The sequence below is a fragment of the Salvelinus sp. IW2-2015 genome, linkage group LG20 (assembly GCF_002910315.2).
Source record: "Salvelinus sp. IW2-2015 linkage group LG20, ASM291031v2, whole genome shotgun sequence".
Taxonomy (NCBI): Eukaryota; Metazoa; Chordata; class Actinopteri; order Salmoniformes; family Salmonidae; genus Salvelinus; species Salvelinus sp. IW2-2015.
Window position 1 is genome coordinate 77,385,517 of NC_036860.1, and position 19,346 is coordinate 77,404,862.

Below are 19,346 nucleotides of genomic sequence, written 5' to 3' on the forward strand. Positions count from 1 at the left end.
ATATGATTTGTATTAGATGTCAATACATGTTCGTGTTCAGGTCTGAGAGAGAGTTAACACGCTGTGCTTTCCCTGCAACGCTGCAACGCTGCTGGGTTTTCACGCTCAACAGTTTCTCATGTGTATCAAGAATGGTCCACCACCCCAAAGGGACACATCAGACAACTTGACACAACTGTGGAAGTATTAGAGTCAACATGGGCCTGCATCCCTGTGGAACGCTTTCGACACATTATAGAGTCCATGCCCGACGATTGAGGCTGTTCTGAGAGCCAAAAGGGTTTGCAAATCAATATTAGGAAGGTGTTCCTAATGTTTTGAACACTCAGTGTGTATATATATATATACAGTGGGGAGAACAAGTATTTATTAACACTGCCGATTTTGCAGGTTTCCTACTTACAAAGCATGTAGAGGGTCTGTAATTTTATCATAGTACACTTCAACTGTGAGAGACGGAATCTAAAACAAAAATCCAGATAATCACATTGTATGATTTTTAAGTTAAATCATTTGCATTTTATTGCATGACATAAGTATTTGATCACCTACCAACCAGTAAGAATTCCGGCTCTCACAGACCTGTTAGTTTTCTTTAAGAAGCCCTCCTGTTCTCCACTCATTACCTGTATTAAACTGCACCTGTTTGAACTCGTTACCTGTATAAAAGACACCTGTCCACACACTCAATCAAACAGACTCCAACCTCTCCACAATGGCCAAGACCAGAGAGCTGTGTAAGGACATCAAGGATAAAATTGTAGACACTGCACACGGCTGCGGATGGGCTACAGACAATAGGCAAGCAGCTTGGTGAGAAGGCAACAACTGTTGGCGCAATTATTAGAAAATAGAAGAAGTTCAAGATTGATGGTCAATCACCCTCGGTCTGGGCTCCATGCAAGATCTCACCTCGTGGGGCATCAATGATCATGAGGAAGGTGAGGGATCAGCCCAGAACTACACGGCAGGACCTGGTCAATGACCTGAAGAGAGCTGGGACCACAGTCTCAAAGAAAACCATTAGTAACACACTACGCCGTCATGGATTAAAATCCTGCAGCGCACACAAGGTCCCCCTGCTCAAGCAGGCGCATGTCCAGGCCCGTCTGAAGTTGCCAATGACCATCTGGATGATCCAGAGGAGGAATGGGGAGAGGTCATGTGGTCTGATGAGACAAAAAATTTAGCTTTTTGGTCTAAACTCCCACTCGCCGTGTTTGGAAGAAGAAGGATGAGTACACCCAAGAACACCATCCCAACCGTGAAGCATGGAGGTGGAAACATCATTCTTTGGGATGCTTTCTGCAAAGGGGACAGGACGACTGCACCGTATTGAGGGGAGGATGGATGGGGCCATGTATTGCGAGATCTTAGCCAACACACCTCCTTCCCTCAGTAAAGCAGCTTGATGATGGGTCGTGGCTGGGTCTTCCAGCATGACAACGACCCGAAACACACAGCCAGGGCAACTAAGGAGTGGCTCCGTAAGAAGTATCTCAAGGTCCTGGAGTGCCTAGCCAGTCTCCAGACCTGAACCCAATAGAAAACTTTTGGAGGGAGCTGGAAGTCCGTATGTGCCCAGCGACAGCCCCCGAAACCTGAAGGATCTGGAAAGGTCTGTATGGAGGAGTGGGCCAAAATCCGCTGCAGTGTGTGCAAACCTGGTCAAGAACTTACAGGAAACGTATGATCTCTGTAATTGCAAACAAAGGATTCTGTACAAATATTAAGTGCTGCTTTTCTGATGTATCAAATACTTATGTCATGCAATAAATGCTAATTAATTACTTAAAAATCATACAATGTGATTTTCGGATTTTTGTTTTAGATTCCGTCTCTCACAGTTGAAGTGTACCTATGATAAAAATGACAGACCTCTACATGCTTTGTAAGTAGGAAAACCTGAAAATCGGCAGTGTATCAAATACTTGTTCTCCCCACTGTATATATATATATATATATATATATATTATATATATATATATATATATATATAAGTGAGGAAAATGTAACTGCTCTAGTGTATGGACCTGTCCTTCTTCCTCTTGTCACTCTAAATCTACTCTGAGGCGTTGTCTAATGAAGCAGCCAGCGGAGAGTGTATGATGATTATGGATCAGCCGCAATTGTGATTTTGGGACGCCATTCCACCGAGCTGCAATTACCAGCCATTTGTGGCTGGAATGAGAGCTTGTCGCTCAGCTCAATGTTCACCACCACCATTATGCCGAAAAGCTAAGGATTTGATGTGCATAACAAAACACACATCTCATTGCTCGTTCTGATTGTGCACTCACTGCAGTTTCTCTCTCTCTGATGAGCTGATTGTGGATATTCCTGTGTGTGTGTGTGTATGTGTGTGTGTGTGTGTGTGTGTGTGTGTGTGTGTGGTGTGTGTGTGTGTGTGTGTGTGTGTGTGTTTGTGTGTGTTGTGGTTGTGTGGTTGGTGTGTGTGTTGTGTGTTGTGTTGTGTGTGTGTGTGTTTGCATGCACCTGTGTCTCTATTTATGAGTAAATACATTCAGAAAAATGTAGACACCCATGGCTTTCCACATAGCTAAGACATTGTCCCTCCCTGTAATCTCTCTCTGCCTGGGCTTCTTGCAGTGTTTTGGCATTTGGGTGTCAGATGGTTTGTATCTCTCAGCCATTTGCTCCATTTGTGTCAGCTTTGGTCCAGCTTTGAATGAGCTATCCCTTCAACGTAATGGCAGAACCTYCCTTTACAGAACAACAGGCTTTCTTCAATAGCAGCACTGAGTGTCTGGGCCACATACAGCACAGTACTGTAGCTGTCCTGCTATGCATGCTAGATCTGCTCTCCCTGGTATTAGTATTCAGACAGGTGTGGTATGGTCACTGCTGCTCTTCTGGTGTCGGCTAGCTTGTTGGCGTCATGCTGACAGAAGCAATTYCAWGTCCACCACTGCCCTGTGCTGCTCTCTCCTCATAATAGATATTGACAGGTGGAGTGCAGATAACACTMATCTCCATCCTAACAYRATTGGATATGTCATAGAGGGCTTTTTCATCATTATAGCATTCAATTCACAACTTTGTCGGCCCGCTAATAGCATTTCATGCTAGCATACGCCGTGCCCTGTAGCTGAATGGCTGTGTAATTGTCACCCTTCCTCTCTTCTCTGGTTCCTCGTGCTCCAGCCCGGTAGGTAATAAGCCCTGCCAGTGGTCTTATACTTCATCTTTACTTCAACCCCCAACCTGAAGGCTGCGTGGTCTCCTCATCTCTCGCTAGTGTCCGACTGTTTCCCTGTTTACATAAAAAATGCTGTTTTATACCTTGCCATCAAAATGCACAGTTGATGAATAATGCATGTCTCTTATTAATGAGCTCATGGAGCATGCAACCCTAATTCAGATAGAGACAGCAATATATCCCTGCCCTGATAAAAGGCTGTGTATCTATATACAATATATAGATGTAAATTAATCCTTCAAATAACCCGCCTGACATTGTCTTTAATATGGTGTGATGTTTCCAACTGTATGAGCAAACTAATGAAATATAAAGCTATGCTGGGAAGACAGGGGGAATGTTTTACATTTTAGCAGATGCTCTTATCCAGAGTGACTTACAGGAGCAATTAGGGTTAAGTGCCTTGCTCAAGGGCACATCGACAGATTGTTCACCTACTCGTCTCGGGGATTTGACCCAGCGACCTTTCAGTTACTGGCCCAACGCACAGTGTCTCCCGACCCCTCCTGTCTCAGCCTCCAGTATTTATGCTGCAGTAGTTTATGTGTCAGGGACTAGGGTCAGTCTGTTATATCTGGAGTATTTCTCCTGTCTTATCTGGTGTCCTGTGTGAATTTAAGTATGCTGTCTCTGATTCTCTCTCTTTTTCTTTCTTTCTTTCTTTCTTTCTTTCTTTCTTTCTTTCTTTCTTTCTTTCTTTCTTTCTTTCTTTCTTTCTTTCTTTCTTTCTTTCTTTCTTTCTTTCTTTCTCTCTCTCTCTCTCGGAGGACCTGAGCCCTAGGACCATGCCTCAGGACTACCTGGCCTGATGACTCCTGGCTGTCCCCAGTCCACCTGGCCGTACTGCTGCTCCAGTTTCAACTGTTCTGCCTGCGGCTATGGAACCCTCACCTCTTCACCGGATGTGCTACCTGTCCCAGACCTGCTGTTTTCAACTCTCTAGAGACAGCAGGAGCGGTAGAGATACTCTGAATGATTGGCTATGAAAAGCCAACTGACATTTACTCCTGAGGTGCTGACCTGTTGCACCCTCGACAACCACTGTGATTATTATTATTTGACCCTGCTGGTCATCCCTGCTGGTCATCATTTGTACATCTTGGCCATGTTCTGTTATAATCTCCACCCGGCATAGCCAGAAGAGGACTGGCCACCCCTCATAGCCTGGTTCCTCTCTAGGTTTCTTCCTAGGTTCTGGCCTTTCAAGGGAGTTTTTCCTAGCCACCGTGCTTCTACACCTGCATTGCTTGCTGTTTGGGGTTTTAGGCTGGGTTTCTGTACAGCACTTTGACATATCAGCTGATGTAAGAAGGGCTTTATAATTACATTTGATTTTGATTTATTTTGACTTACCCACTAGGCTACCTTCCGCCCCTTCAGGAGCTCATAACATTAAGTCACACAGAGATAATCACAACGTTATAGCGTACAGTGCCCTTGCTTTTCAACATAGTAAGAGATACAGACAGTTATGAATGGAATGCTATGTAAAGGATAGAATGAATAGGAGTCTCTTAAACCTGAGGAGAACTATAATAAGACATACTAGCCTCCCAAGGACTTTTGCCTGCATCACACTTAACGTGTGCTTTAATGTGTGAGATCACAAATACTAATTCCCTACAATAGGCTATACAATTATGTTTGTATTGCTGTGCAAGTTGGTGTGTCATTTTCACAAAGCACATTCATACAACATGATACAAATGTGAAAATCATTTAACTGAATAGTAAACACTGTCGCACACACTGAATCCTAACTCAAGCTCAACAGGCACATTGGAATTCAAGGAGGCTCTGCGATTCTATTCTGAAGTGGTACGTCCTCAAGAATAAATGCACCAACTCCTGATATGGAGATGGGAGAAAGATAATTATATTTCCAATTTGACATAAAGACACGTTGGGATAAGTAAGCAATGAATGAATGTATATCTAGGTGTTTCCATGCCAATTCATAATGCAGAGTACCATCAAAACTCAGATGGCATCAATATGCATATTGCTCTTGCACGCGCACACACACCATACATGCTGATCCATCTCMGGCACTTCAAATGTGATTTCACTGGACAAACACACACAACAGCAGTGCATAATGCATAAAATGACCATGGATCACTAGAGGTGATGTGAGGGTATCATTGTGTTTATCAGTAAGATAAAGAAATAAGAACTTGTTCTTAACTGACTTGCCTAGTTAAATAAACGTAAAATAAAATAAAATAAATAATAAAAATCAGAAGGCTAGCGGTTAGAGAGCTGAGTCCCAGCCCACAGCCACCCAGGCCACTGTTAAAGGCATGTGGGACTAAGGGAGCATGAGACTCATGAAGCCAACCTAATCACTTCCTTTAGCCTGCTTCTTTAATAGACAGGCTGAATAAGGATTATAATCAATTCATATTGTGCATTTGGCTGTTCCAGATTCCTACAGCACAGAGCAGAGGCTGTACACTGCTCAGAGACATGCTCATCAGGAGAGAGAAGGAAAACACAGCTTGTGCCAATGWGGCTCTTGCTGAGAACAGAAAGGAACAAGGTCAGTGAGAGCAGTGTCGCTCGATAGCCTTTATGRGTTTGTGAACTATTCACAAGGATCTTTTATACATCTGAATTCATCTATGATTTACCTTCACCCTGCTGCATTGATTGACTGATTGATTTTGGATTACGATCGAAAAGAATGTCAAGATTATCTAAAATACCAGTTGCAAACAATTTGTTCACATATTCATATGTAACGCAACATTTGGCACGCTATGACACAAACTGTTATGTCACAACAGACATGACCTTAACAAGAAGCACTTTAGATGTCTTGCAGGAGCTCCAACTCTGAATAGTGCCCTGGTTCTTAAAATAAAAATGGATTGCGCCTCTTTCCAAAGACAGGCAACAAAGAGAATATTCTCCCATCAACTATATCACCATGAATAAATCCTTTAGAATTTTTTCCTGTATTTTTTTAGACAGAAAACTCATAATAGTGGGGAGAGAGTCGTTTGCGTGTGAAGGTAGAGAGTTCTGTGCCTCCGTCACAATGGCCCACTATTATTGGATTACAGTCCGTCTTGGTGCTCAGGCCTGTCCATTAGGATCTAGCTGGCAGGGCCATGCGTGGCATGCCTCTCCTCCTCCCCTGGCTGTCACACAGCCGAAGGGCACAGTGAAGTGGTCACAGTAGACTGGTCAGGAGGGGTGATGGACGGCTGGGCAGCTCACGCTACTGGGAGGTCCCTCAGGGGTTAAGCTTTTAACACCCTCCCAATCTGGCGTGAACAGTAGAGGTCACAGCTAAGACACTCTGCCCAGCCATTTCCTTTTCCACTTGTCTTGGAACTGCAACATTTCACTACAGGGCGTGGTACCCCTTTACTCCTCTGCACTGGGTCTTTGACTGTCCCTCGTAGTGATATAGTGGGGCGGCAGGTAGCCTAGTGGTTAGAGAGTTGGGCCAGTAACTGAAAGGTTGCTAGATTGAATCCCTGAGCTGCCAAGGTAAAACTCTGTCGTTCTGCCCCACTGTTCCTAGGCAGTCATTGTAAATAAGAATTGGTTCTTAACTCACTTGCCTAGTTAAATACAAATATACTGTATACAGTTTCCTCTTCAGTACCTACCTCCTCTTACACCCCTCCTTTCTGGGATATCACTTAGCTGAAATGTCTGCCTTTAGACCTGAGACATGGAGAGATCTCCATAATGGGTCAGGTGACACCTGCTTGGTGTACTTGACCTCCCCTACCAATGTGGAGCCTCAGGGATTAGAGAAAAAGGGAGGGATGTGGGAGGGCTGCAGCACTGTTCCTATGAGACAAGGTCACCTTAAATGGATTGGGATGAGGAGAAACCAATTCCCCCTGGGACAAAATCAGGGAGCAACTTATGAAAAAATAATTAAGCAGGATGCACATCAGTGGATGTCACAGCCAGAGGGGTGAGGGGGGGACACAAAAAATCCTTAAGACAAGGGTAATGTTTGTTCACTTGATATCTGAAAGCGTCACAATGGACAAAGGATAATTTTTTTGACCTCAAAAACAGTTCGGTTTTGTGAAAGGAGTTACTTTTGAAGGAAAAAGGCCTGGGGTTCAGAATGACGAAATTACATTTATAACAATATTCTGAAATATTCGACCCACATTAGTCTACTCCCACTGGCAATGCCCTCACATTCTTGTCTTAAGTCAGTTAGGACAAACAGATTAGCATTTATTACATTCGTGACATAACTTAGCTTTGGTAAGATTTTTATTTTCACAACCAATTAGTCATTTGCAAGGTTAATGTCTCATTTGAGGACAAATCATTTCTAACTCTGATTTATGGCTGTTCCACGACAACATACCTCTAATCTGTCAAACATCTTGGATAGTTTTATTGTAACAATCCGATTCTCTCTCTCAAATTCTCCAACAACCTCGCAATGACCTCCAAACAATGCAGGAAGAAGCCCACCCCTCTTCAGAAACTCCTCCAAGTGGAGATACTTATATCAACTGGCAGATATATCTTCACCAGCTTCAAAAACACCTTTTATCAATTCAGTGTTTGTCATTTAGATGAATGAAGTGGAATCTACTGAAGCATTTCCTGTGTGGCAGCTGCTTGGCCTTTAGCTGTGTCTAATAAATCTGTTGTGGTCCACAGTGGCTAAATGGACACGTCTGCCTGGCCAATCCATCACGGAAGAGTGGAGATGGATAGACATTGCCAATTCAAACCACTCACTGATATCATTTATAAATCACAGTCACTCCACAAGCCTTCCAACAGACACTTCACTAGCCAGCCACAAAAACTATCTACCGTGAGCTATATGAGCTTGTACGTTAGCTTGCAGCCCCATAGTGTCTGTATGAGTAGAGTGTACAGAGAACTAAAGGATTTTGCTCAATAAAATTTGAGGTCATTCCTATTGTGCTAAGCAGTTGTTTTTCTTGAAACTATCTTGATTGTACACTGCGTTATATCTCCCTATTAGCATATGGATATTCATTAATACATATTGATAGTTCCACATAAATGCATGGGGAAAGGATCCAGAATATCATAATACACACTTGAAAGGAACTTGAAAGGAATTTAGGGACTGAAGAGAGATGCTAGAGATACAGATGGTGTATTGTAGCAGGGTTACAGTATGGTGTATTGTAGCAGGGTTACAGTATGATGTATTGTAGCAGGGTTACAGTATGGGTGTACTTTGTAAGCAGGGTTACAGTATGGTGTATCTGTAGCAGGGTTACAGTATGATGTATTGTAGAGGGTTAGCTATACGTATTGTGAGGGTTGCAGTTAGTATTGTAGCAGGGTTACAGTATGGGTGTATTGTAAGCAGGGTTACAGTTATGCTGTAATTGTAGCAGGGTTACAGCATGCGTATTGTAGCAGGGTTACAGTAATGGTGTATATGTAGCAGGGTTACAGTATGGTGTATTGTAAGCAGGGTTTACACGTATGTGTATTGTAGCAGGGTTACAGTATGGTGTATTGTAGCAGGGTTACAGTATGAGTATTGTAGCAGGGTTACAGTATATGGTGTATTGTAGACAGCGGTTACGATATGGGTATTGTAGCAGGGTTACAGTATGGCGTATTGTAGCAGGGTTACAGTATGGTGTATGTAGCAGGTTACAGTAATGGTGTATGTAGCAGGGTTACAGTATGTAGTATTTGTTAGCAGGGGTACAGATAGTATGAACGGTATTGTAGAGGTGTACCAGTATGCGTATTGTAGCAGGGTTACAGTTGGTGTATGTGTAGCAGGGTTACAGTATGGTGTATCTCGTAGGCGAGGTTACAGTATTGGTGTATTGTAGCAGGGGTCAGTATGGTGATATTGTGCAGGTCTACAGTATGGTGTACTGTAGCAGGGGTTACAGTATGGGTATTGTAGCAGGGTTACAGTATGAGTATTGTAGCAGGGGTTACAGTATGGTGTATTGTAGCAGGGTTACAGTATGGTGTATTGTAAGCAGGGTTAACAGATGGTATTGTAGAGGGTTACAGTATGACGATATGTGTAGCAGGGTTACAGTATGGCGTATTGTAGCAGGGTTACAGTTATGTGTAATTCTAAGCAGGGTTACAGTCCATGGTGTATTGAGCAGGACGTCTCTGAAGTATGTAGCAGGGTTACACGTATGACGTGCTTAGCAGGGTGTACAGTTGATGATGTATTGTAGCAGGGTTACAGTATGATGTATTGTAGCAGAGGTTACAGATATGGTGTTATTGTAGCAGGGTTACAGTATGAGTATTGTAGCAGGGTTACCAGTATGGTGTATTGTAGCAGGTTACAGTATGGTGATATTGTAGCAGGGTTACAGTATGTGTATTGTTAGCAGGGTTACAGTATGATGTATTGTAGCAGGGTTACAGTATGGTGTATTGTAGCAGGGTTACAGTATGGTGTATTGTAGCAGGGTTACAGTATGGTGTATTGTAGCAGGGTTACAGTATGATGTATTGTAGCAGGGTTAAGTATGTATGTGCAGGGTTCGTATGAGCGTATTTGTAGCAGGTTACAGTAATGACTGTATTGTAGCAGGGTTACAGTATGGTGTACTTGTAGCAGGTTACAGTATGGCGATATTGTAGCAGGGTTACAGTATGACGTATTGTAGCAGGGTACAGTATGCGTATTGTAGCAGGGTTACGTATGCTGTATGTAGCAGGGTTACAGTATGGCGAAGTGTAGCAGGGTACAGTATGGTGTATTGTAGCAGGTTACAGTATGACGTATTGTAGCAGCGGGTTACAGTATGGTGTATATGTAGCAGGTTACAGTATGACTATCTGCTAGCAGGGTTACAGTATGGTGTATTGTAGCAGGGTTATAATGATGTGGTGGGGACACGTAACATGTCTGTCAAGTTAAGCTTTATTGTCACATGTACAAGTACAGTTAAATGCTTTTCAATTTAAATTGTATTTAAAAAACAAATATATACAGTGGCTTGCGAAAGTATTCACCCCCCTTGACATGTTTCCTATTTTGTTACCTTACAACCTGGAATTAAAATGTATTTTGGGGGGTGGTTGTAGCATTTGATTTACACAACATGCCTACCACTTTGAAGATGAAAATTGTAAAACAAACATGAAATAAGACAAACTGAAAACTTGAGCATACATAACTATTCACCCCCCCAAAGTCAATACTTTTTAGAGCCACCTTTTGCAGCATTTACAGCTGCAAGTCTCTTGGGGTATGTCTCTATAAGCTTGGCACATCTAGCCACTGGGATTTTTGCCCATTCTTCAAGGCAAAACTGCTCCAGTTCCTTCAAGTTGGATGGGTTCCTCTTGTGTACAGCAATCTTTAAGTCATACCACAGATTCTCAATTGGATTGAGGTCTTGGCTTTGACTAGGCCATTCCAAGACTTTTAATGTTTCCCCTTAAACCACTCGAGTGTTGCTTTAGGGTCATTGTCCTGCTGGAAGGTGAACCTGTGTCCAGTCTCAAATCCCTGGAAGACTGAAACAGGTTTCCCTCAAGAATTTCCCTGTATTTAGCGCCATCCATCGTTCCTTCAATTCTGACCAGTTTCCCAGTCCCTGCCAATGAAAAACATCCCCACGGTATGATGCTGCCACCACCATGCTTCACTGTGGGGATGGCGTTCTCGGGGTGATGAGAGGTGTTGGGTTTGCACCAGACATAGCGTTTTTCTTGATGGCCAAAAAGCTCAATTTTAGTCTCATCTGACCAGAGTACCTTCATCCATATGTTTGGGGAGTCTCCCACATGCCTTTTGGCGAACACCAAATGTTCTTTCTTATTTTTTTCTTTAATGGCTTTTTTCTGGCCACTCTTCCATAAAGCCCAGCTCTGTGCAGTGTACGGCTTAAAGTGGACAGATACTCCAATTTCCGCTGTGGCGCTTTGCTGCTCCTTCAGGGTTATCTTTGTTCTCTTTGTTGCCTCTCTGATTAATGCCCTCCTTGCCTGTTCTGTGAGTTTTGGTGGGCGGCCCTCTCTTGGCAGGTTTGTTATGGCGCCATGTTCTTTAAAAAATGTTATAATGGATTTAATGGTGCTCTTTGGGCTGTTCTAAGTTTCTGATATTTTTTTATAACCCAACCCTGATCTGTACTTCTCCACAACTTTGTCTCTGACCTGTTTGGAGAGCTCCTTGGTCTTCGTAGTGCCGCTTGCTTGGTGGTGCCCATTGCTTAATGGTGTTACAGACTCTGTGGCCTTTCAGAACAGGTGTATATATACTGCGATCATGTGACAGATCATTTGACACTTAGATTGCACACAGGTGGACTTTATTTAACAAATCATGTGACTTCTGAAGGTAATTGGTTGCGCCAGATCTTATTCAGGTGCTTCATAGCATAAGGGGTGAATACATATGCACACACCACTTCTCTGTTCTTAATTTATTTTTTATTTTTAAACAAGTTATTTTTTAAATTTCACTTCACCAATATGGACTATTTTGTTTATGTCCATTACATGAAATAAAAATAAAAATCTATTAAAATTACAGGTTGTAATGCAACAAAATAGGAAAAACACCAAGGSGGGTGAATACTTTTGCAAGGCACTGTATATATTGTCATGACCTGGCTAGATCATAAATGAACAATTGTTCAGACAGAGAATTGAGTTTACAAATTCCCAATTTATTAACCAAACTCAACACAGGCTACTGTTTGGCCGTAGCCCACGCCAAATAAGGATACCCATATTAATCAACCGTGACCGTCTCTTGTTAAGACCAGACGTCAGAGAGAGAACAATGGCTAAGCGTGGTCTTAAACTGGTGATGCTCCACCCCCCACACCCCCCACCCGCCGCTCCACCAACCATCAGGATGCCGGGCACCAGAACATTCCAGGCATTCCCGTGGTTGGCAGATAGCAGTTTGACTGGCATGTCGGACCCCGTGAACACTGGGTACTGGTAAGTACAACACAACCAACGAACAGCATAACACATAAYACACAGCTGTCTGTGCAGGTCACAACAATATATATAAATATAATAAAGAAAACACGACAAATAAGAAATAAGAGAGTAAGAGAGTAAGCTATATACTGGGTCAGTGCCAATACCGGCGGTAAAACTGGTGATAGTAATAGGAGGTACAGGGAGCAGACAGAGAGCCTGTTGACAGCCAGCTGTTTGAGGTGGAAAAGCCCTCGGCTTTGTAATGACAGTTACTGTAACACCAGGCAGCAGTGATGTGGCCTAACAGGAAGGCAGAGGATTGCTGTTCAAACCCCAATTAGCCTACCTAATTTTCACATACATTCGTTGTATAAAGATATGAACATATTGAACAAACCTTATGGATTTGCAAGGAAATATTTGAATTTGAATTAGAAGCAAATGTAAAACAGTATTTGTTTTTGTCACTTGGTAAAATACCACTTACCTTGCAGACACCTAAAATTTACAAGAAGAGAGAGATTTTTACATTAAGAGATTGTGGACTATACGCTGGACACATCCCCCAAGTGGTTTTACATTAAGTAGATGGTGGACTATGCTGGGATAATTCCCCAGTGTTTTACATTAAGAGATTGTGGACTAGCTGGAACTTCCCCAGTGTTTTACATTCCAGAGATTGTGGGAACTATGCAGGATACTTCCCTAGAGGCTGACTATTTTGTTTTGGGTTCATGTCAGTCTGTGCATTAGTGGTCTCATCCCTTGTGGCTCCTTTCTACACGACTCATCTTTCTGTTGTGAAATACTGTTACGGTCTCTCTCTAAGTCTGGCATCAGCTGTACTATATGGGATTAAACTGTCCTTGACTGAACTAGCCTCACTATACGTATGAGTTCCATTACATACTGTATTACAAATGCTATTGTGTCTTGGTGGTCATTGTAGATTATATGTTGGGATATACTGGGAATCTGCAGTAATACATGAGATCCTCAAATGATTATATCTGTTTTTTCTCACAATTCAGATTTATTCTTGTTGTTTTATTTTCACATTGGAACTATGTTATGTTCTATACATATTTTTCTCATTGATGTTGGTTGGTCTCTGCTTGACCTAAAGTCTTCTGCTAAAGAAATACAGTTCAATTACCCTTCGAAGATAATGTAATCGTGGTATTTCCAGCATATAGACACAATGTATCATAGTCAAAAGTCTCTACAGTAGAACCTGAATTCAGACCTTAGGCGCTGTCCTTAGAGTGACCAAGGTTAGAAAGCTGATTATCCCCATCACAGCTTTGTCAAACACTGGCGGAGTCAGTGCATCTCGGAAGTAATTTCGACCTTCACTTTTTCCAGACATTTTGTACGTTAAAGCTTATTCTAAATTGATTGTCCCTCTTGGGCTGGGCACTAAGGGTATTCAGAGACTTGTCTCGAAGCCACATCCTGCATTGTCTTGGCTGTGTGCTTAGGGTCATTGTCCTGTTGGAAAGGTGAACTTCGCACCAGTCTGAGGTCTGAGACTGTGGAGCCATTTTTCATTTAAGGATTTCTTTCTGTATTTGCTCTGTTCATCTTTCCTCGATCCTGAAGTCCTCCCAGTCTGCCGTAAAAACCAAGTGGCTTGCACCATAGCCACCAGGAATGTGCCAGGTTTTTCCAGACGTGACGCTTGGCATTCCGGCCAAGAGTTCCACCTTTCGTTCTCATGGTCTGAGACCGTTTAAGGTGCCTTTTGCACACACTCTAAGCGGGCTGTCATGTGCCTTTTACTGAGGAGTGGCTTCCGTCACGCATCTAATCTACCATATAAGGCCTGATTGGTTGGGGGGTTCTCGAGATGGTTGTCCTTCTGGAGGTTTGTCCCATCTCTCACAGAGGAACTCTGGATGCTCTTTCAGAGAGTGACCATCAGGTTTCTTGTCACCTCCCTGCCAAGGCCTTCTCCCCGCATTGCTCAAGTTTGGGAGTCGGCAGATTTTAGGAAGAGTATTGGTGATCCCAAACTTTCTTCCATTTTAAGAAATGAGTGGAGGCACTGTGGTTTTTGAGGACCTTCGATGAGCCAGAATGTTTTGGTACTCTCCAGATCTGTTACCTCGACACAATTCTGTTTGCAGAGCTTCTACGAGACAATTCTTTCGACCTCATGGCTTAGTTTTTTTGCTCTGACATGGCCTGTCAACTGTGGGACCTTAATACGACAGGTTGTCACGCCTTTTCCAAAATCATGTCCAATAATTGAATTTTACGCAAGGTGGACTCAATCAAGTTGTAGAAACACTCAAGGATGATCAATGGAACGGATGCCCTGAGCTCAATTTGTTCAAGTCTAATAGCAAAGGGTCTGAATACTTATAAGGTTATTTAGGTATTTCTTTTTTATGGGGATTCTGTGTAGACTGTGTAAATGATTTTTCATCCATTTTTAGAATAAGGTGTAATTGGAAAAAAGGGAAGAGGTCTGATACTTTCAGAAATGCATTGTATGTGTTGTAGTTGTTTTCCCTTGGTATTATTCTAAGCCAAGAACACTTCATGAAGGCTACTCGAACAGATAAAAAAACTTGCACATAAAAGCTCTTTTTATTCCAGCATAAATTGGACACGTCAACTTCTTACAATCCTGAGAGTCATTACGTTTTACTAGTTTTCTAAGTATGAAAATCCCAAAGTAACAGTGATGGGGAAAATGTTGCAGCAATCAGTTTACAGTATCCGTTGGGCTTGAAAACAGAACCAAACGGCTTTAGAGAGCTCAGGCCTGTGTCAACGTCAGTGTAATGAAGACCAGGGCTAATGGTCCCAGGTGTTCCTTCTCATTATGATATTTGAAATGTGGTTCGATATCTGCCTCTATGCCCAAAGGTCTGAGTGACGCCTATTGACTTTGAAGTTGCTCCATTGAAGATGAGGCTGTTGAACTATTTGCCAGCTAATGCAGACTGGCACTAACAGGAAGGAAGAGAGCTAGGGAGGGGAACTCAATAGGCCTTTGTAAGACAGCCGTCATGTTGTTTTCTCCTCTATTTTCAGTTTAAGCTTTCACTGTCTGACACACACTCACTTTCTCAGCCTACCTGCATCTTTTTGTGCACAACATTTTGGTGTTCGATTGGCAGGACAAATGGTTGTCGTCAGACTGCTGGCAGGCACTTTGACGGTCCATTGTGGACCTCTGCACTCTCATTTACAGGACTTGTTCCAGCCAGACACAATATATCATCTTGGAACAAATTATGTTACATTGTGATCTTTAAGACCAAGGAAATCAGGATGAAATGTTTTGTTGCAAGGCACATTTTTTATAAACTGACATTTCATAGATACAGTACTACACTTGCAGCTGTCATGATTATGAAGATAGATCCAATTACACAGTTTATGAATCATTTATATAAGGTCCTCCATATTGTAGGTCTATGTGGGGCAATAAGTGTTCTACTGTATAAATTGAGGATGGAATGAATCAGTTTTAAAACACAGGAGAGTGTCTCGGTTAGAAGGGTTCTTTAGAATCTCTCCACATCTTCAGGGTCAAGTGCCCAAGCCTGAAAGACATTTTGCCATCCAATAAAGTTTGAATGTTTACCTGCTTTGGCAAAAGGGCAGGGCTTTTGACCCTGAATGGGAATTCTTTGTTTAATTTGTGAACGATATGAGAAGGGGAGGTCTTCACTAGCTCCCCAGCTCGCAGCTTTGGGGAGGTGACCTTTTGCGGTGGTGAATGATCCTGAGTGTACATCAGACAGCATAAATTGTTAATGTAAGACCTTCCTTTCCTCTGTGTCCTGTTCTTTACCAGTTGTCTGAGCCAAAGAGGGAGTGAAATACAGAGGCCTCCTCACTATCTGTCAGAGTACTGGCTGAACTGAACTAAGACTCATAAAAGACAAACTCCCGTGAACACAGCTATTCAGCTAACTAAAGAATGAGGCTAATGCATCATACAATACGTTCATTAACTAGGGGGTTGGATGTATTAAGACCAGAGGTGGGACCAAGTCATTGTTTTACAAGTCACAAGTAAGTCTCAAGTCTTAGACTCAAGTCAAGTCCCAAGTCAGAGGCAGGCAAGTCCGAGTCAAGTCTCAAGTCTAAACTTTGAGTTTCAATCCTAAACAAGTCATAGTACTCTTCACCAAATGTAAATACCATTTATATTTTTACAAAGAGTAATAGTTAGTATTGTCACGAACGTCGTCGGGAGAAGGAGAAGAGGACCAAAGTGCAGCGTGATAAGTATTCCATAATACTTTTAATAAATATGAACACTCGAACAAAAAACAACAAAACGACCAACGAACAGTTCTGAAAGGTGCAACAAACACTAAACAGAAAATAACACCACAATTCAAAGTGGGAAAACAGGCTACTAAGTATGGTTCTCATCAGAGACAACGTAGCGATTGACAGCTGCCTCTGATTGGGAACCATACCAGGCCAAACACAATAGAAATAGAAACAGACATACAAACATAGAATGCCCACCACATCACACCCTGACCAAACAAAAATTAGAAACATACAAAGCAATCTATGGTCAGGGCGTGACAAGTATCATACATTTACGCAAATCATGAATGCTTTATAAAATATTATATATTTATTACTTTCCAAATAAACATTATATTTCCATGGAAATACATGGGTAGCCATGAGAAAGACCCCCCATAGCGATCAACTATCACGCGATGTAGGCTTATACACAATCGCCAACCTAAACACAACACACAAACCCTCTCTGTGTGTGGTTACAGTAGGCTAACGTATGTCAATAGATTTTAGGAACAGCAGTACAATCAGGCAGGATTTAGGCTACCAACTGCCTAGCCAGTTTGTAGGCTCAATCTTGGGTCCAATGAACACGTTCCCCGACTGACTGACTGTATGGAGGCTCATTGACTTAATGTTACGTTAGCCAACATGCTGTACAAGCAAAGTTATATATAGCTGTCGGCTATATTAGCCACGACTTACCGTTCTTTGTGCAGCTTTCAAATGTCGAACTAAGTTGGAAGTAGTTGTGCTCCGTCTAATTTTCTTCCCGCATGTTTTGCAAGTTGCAATCCGTTTTTTTGTTGACTACAGCGTAGTCTTCATATCCGAAATAATAATTTTGGGTATCATCTTTCCAAGGGCTCCAATCTGAATTCACTCGCCGACATTCTCTGCACTGCACGACGCAACTTTTTCTCAGCTGGCACAATTTGATTGCTGCCGTCCGATTCAATAATCAGTTAAGTGAAGAGTTGATGCGCTGCACACTTTTTTAATAGCATAGTTTTTCATATTTGGGCTTGGGGAGGGTATCAAGTCAGTTCGAGTCAAGGGCTCAAGTCCAAGTCAAGTCACGAGTCATTGGTGTTAAAGTCAAAGTCGAGTGCAAGTCATCATATTTGTGACTCGAGTCTGACACGAGTCCAAGTCATGTGACTCGAGTCCACACCTGATTAAGAGTGTCCCAGACTCTGATATGTGTACACAGTTGTTTGTGATTTCATATGTTGAGGGTTGGAACGAAAATCAGCAACGAATATGCTTAGTGAATTGTCTCGGTCAGATAAATGGTGTTGGTCATCTCATGCTATCTTAACTCTGCATTCTCCACAAGGGCACTACGGGAAAGAGAACTTCCGCCAAGGCCACTTGATCATAACTTCATCTCCTCTGGATTCGTGACACTGGGACGACCGCACCTAAAAGGTATTGTCCATCTCCATTGTCTGTTGTCTGATGACAATTACTCTTCAAGAGTAAAGACAGCGTTGTGGTACAAACTTCTAAAACAAATCTCACTCTCATTTCACCTTGCCTCTCACCTCCACACACATTTCTCCACTCTTTGTCCAAAAAGTCTCTTCCATTTTTGAACCACTGTTGAGTAGATCAGGGGAAACAGTGCAATAGCCATCCAATTATTTTCCTTGCTCACTTCTCAGCTGGCAGTCACCTTGGGAAATGGACTGAAGCTTTTGGCAGAAACATAATGGCATTTCTCAAAGCTAATTGAAAAGAGAAATGCCTCAATGAGTTACTGCTTTGTTCAGATTTGAAAAGTACTCTCTCCTTTTGTTATGTTTTTCCCTTGACTGACTCATATAGGCATTAACACAATGGCCATGTGTGGATGAAATACACTCAGCATTATCACGCACTGCATGCTGTACTTGTCAAATCCTCCAACTCTTCTTCGTGCCAGATCACTGTGTACAGAACTGTCTACTGTACGAGAACAATGGAGTCAGTTGAGCTGACAGAGTCTCGTCTCCGCTCACTAAGGAGGCTTAAAATCATTGATGATAGTTGTACATAAGTGACTTCCTGTCAATGCCAAGAAAACTACATTATGATGTACACCTATTGAATTTATCAGTCGAAATATAAATCGACTGAATTGCAACATAGAAACCTAAATGTTCTTAATCTGGTAGTATACGAATGGTAATAGCTAGAGTTGGTGCATAAAGCTAAGTAGTAAACAAATGGCTGTTCTCTGTCTTTGCAGCGCAGCACTCTGTAGACGATTTAGGGCAGCTGTCCTGGCAGGGAGATTGGACGTTCCTAATATCTCCTACAGTATGTAACTCATTCTCACTATGGAGACCCCTGCTTCCTGCCGGAAAACAGCCACACACTGCTTTCTGCTCCCGCCAGATAAGACCACTCTCAACACTTCACACACCTAGACCCTGTGCCCATAGAGTGGGTTGGCGGCTAATCGCACCAGCTCCTCATAATGCAGGGCATCAGAGCAGACGCCCTGCCACTATCATTAACACAGCCCAGTACAGCTTTCAGAAAGCATGGCTGTCTGGTGTACCTAATGCTGAACATAGACAAACAACTCCACAAGGAGGAGTGGAAAGCAGGCTTCAATGTCTGTGCTGGTCTGTTCTCCAAGTATGAAGCAGTCATGGGTTTTGTAGATGATTAGGATAGACAAGGATGGTGAACAAGCATTAAAATGGTTGCTATGTCATGATTAACAGTGTGTGTGTGTGTTGTTGTGTGTGTGTGTGTGTGTGTGTGTGTGTGTTGTGTGTGTGTGTGTGGTGTGTGTGGTGTGTGTTGTGTGTGTGGTGTGTGTGTGTGTGTGTGTGTGTGTGTGTGTGTGTGTGTGTGGTGTGTGACGAGACACATTCTGATGGTGTTATTGTGTCTGCAATTTTATAACCACAATTTTGGTAAAATTTGTAAGGTG

At 42.5% G+C, this 19,346-nt stretch overlaps 1 protein-coding gene across 1 annotated transcript in view; it reads right to left on the bottom strand.

Moving 5' to 3' along the window:
* The window catches only part of LOC111981235 (protein shisa-6), a 62,738-nt gene that overhangs the window by 42,061 nt on the left and 1,331 nt on the right, over nt 1-19,346 (bottom strand). The gene's annotated exons all lie outside the window — the stretch shown is intronic.